The following is a 2,673-nucleotide window of genomic DNA, read 5'->3' as shown; positions in this document are numbered from 1 at the left end:
TGATATTAATGTGTGTTGAGAATCCTTGTAGGCTGGGGCTTGGTTTTGGGATTAAGCCTTTCCCACCCTTTTTGGTGTGAGGTGGTACAATCCTATCATGCCTCAGAGAAGTGACTTTGTATTAGAGACTTCTCTATTATGTATATTGGATTAAGGGTTTGGATTTCTACACTATAAAATGGGGTCGGAGAGGGAGCTTGCTCTCTTGGTTCCTGGGATGATTAGAGGAGAGAGCAGAGCAGAGAGCAGCAGAAGGAGGCCACGTGGAGTAGGCCAGGAGAAGCAGCCAAGATGGCGGAGTGCGGAGTGAGATGCCAGTCTGTGTAGAGTTTGTATCTGGGATAAGGAAGGAGATGGGGAACTGAGGAGAATAAGGCTGGTGAGCTAGAAACCTTTGATTCTAGGAAACTCGGATAAGTCAGTGGCTTTGGGAGCACTGAATGTGAGTGGGTTTTGGAGCCCAGTGTATGTTTTTACTTGCCCGCCGGGTGCAAGCTAGGATTAAAGACTATGGCCCACCAGTTTGTGGCTCCATTGTTTCTTTACCGACTGTCCAAATCCAATGCGAATCTGCATGGGCCGGGCTGCTGTGATGGTAGCTCTGGCCGTAGCTCCTGGCTATACAGAACTCAAATAATCTAATCTGACCTTCTCAACACAGGGAAGCACCTTTCAGTAGCCCCCCAAAAAGAGCCTACACAATCCTCAGGGAGGAGCCTCTACTGTCCGTGGGTGGGGGGATGTGTGTGAGTCCCCCCGAACCACCCCTCCCGTCTCCTTACTCCCTCACTTTCTCCCTCCCTCCCAAGCTCCATACACTGTTCTTGGGGCTCAGGAATGGTGGTGAAACAGGCAGGTCAGGTCTCCACCCTCAGGACGCTTGACATTGAGTGTGGCCATAGAGGTTAAACAGATTCCAGCACAGCCAAACATACAAGGACCGACTGTCGCAAGGAAACGTACAGGGTATCAGGCAGGTGACAGCAGATGATGGCGGCGGGACCCGAAGGTGCGACGGTGTCTGTCACAGACATTAAGCAGCATGCCATCCCTGGTGTCAGGCTGCAGATCACCGGCTCCGCTCCTCCCGGTCACAAGAACAGAACACCTGCATGTGCACACGCTTTCCGGAGCCCCTGACCCAGCCTTGCGGGCCTGCAGGGAGCAGGGTCCCTGCGCTCAGCGGGGAAGTCCCTCCGGCACTCCTTCAGCCTTTCCTGCTCCCTGGACCCCCCAGTACAGCTGGGCCAAGGGGGCCCGGAGGGACACATTTGTCATCCCTGGATAAACAAACAAAACCCAGGAAGCAGGAAGGGACCACAGGTGGAATGAAGATAGAACTGGGGTTAGATTCCAGGTTTGGTCAACCCCCAAGCAGGTGTTTTCTGGCCAGGTCCGCCCTGTGCCTGAGCCCCAGGCTCCCCTTTGGTAAAATGGGGAGTCACTTCTGCCCCCAGGCAGCGTTGGGGGTTACTCTGTGACCTGAGCAGAGGACAGTGTCCACGTGGCCCATGGAAATGGCCCCTTCCTCACTGATTGCTGACGCCGCTCCTGGCTCCTGGCCCGTGGGCCCCTCCTTTACTTGGCTGAGAACCTGGAAACTGGACACAGCCCTTTGGATTTGGCTTCTGTCCGATGCTAGAAAGACATTCCTGGGAAAGGCAACCAGCCAGGGTTCTGAGGAAGGGCTTGCTATAGGGTAACAGTTGAGGCACAGAAGCCCGGGGCAGAGCAGTCAGGGGACAAGGACCCAACAGCAAACAACCCTTCAATGCCCCCTGTCACCTCTGCTCCAAGTCCCCCCTCTGTTCCCTGTAAGGCACACCAGAGCCGATGGAGGCTCGGGGGCCAGGGTCATCACCACCTAGTCCATCCTCTACCCCTCCTTCTGACAGCAGGCTGTCACCTTCCTGTGAAGACAAGCCTGCTGATAGCCAAGTTCAATAAAGAATCAATTATCAAGTCAAGTGACAGTGCTGCTCACTCTGCTGCTTCTCGGCAGGTACCTGCGAGGGTTGACGCAGCCCGTAATTATAGCATCAGGTTTGCAACCTTTTCCGTAGTAAATAATTTGTTCTTGCAAGGAAAGAATATACATATATCCATGTAAAGGTGGTTAAACTGGAGCTCCAGCAGAGCTCTGTGCTGGTGGCAAAGCTCGGATGTTTCATTTTCTGCTTTGACTCAGAAACCTGGCGCTGCGTTCTGCTCCTGATCAGCGAGAAACAGCCTGTTCTGGGAAACCATCTTCCCCATGATTTACTGACCGGCGCTTTGGGAACCAAATTAATTGCTAAATGTTCTATCAAGTCACTTGCCTTCAGCATTGAAGTCTATGACGTGGGGAGGTCAGCGGTTTGGTGACCAAGGGCTGTTTTGGAAGTGGTCTCTTCGGGGAGCAGAGCACATGCTCGGGGACAGGAGCGGGCTGATGGGCCAGAAACCTGGCTGCAAAAGTCGGCAGTTTCAGTTTCTGCAAAGAGCAGGGGGCCAGGCGGGGTTGCTGATTTCCAGATGTCCCCAGCTCCGGGGACCCTCACAGCGGCTGTACTGGGCCTGGGCCTGACAGGATGTTTGTGTTTCTGCATGTGGGTGTTGGTCCATTTGCACACCCATGGTCCCTTCACCTCCAGGTGGGGTTGAGCTTATGACCTGTGACCAAGGGGGGTGTAA

Source organism: Saccopteryx leptura, chromosome 5, assembly GCF_036850995.1.
Source record: "Saccopteryx leptura isolate mSacLep1 chromosome 5, mSacLep1_pri_phased_curated, whole genome shotgun sequence".
Classification (NCBI taxonomy): Eukaryota; Metazoa; Chordata; class Mammalia; order Chiroptera; family Emballonuridae; genus Saccopteryx; species Saccopteryx leptura.
This window is presented reverse-complemented; position numbering follows the sequence as displayed.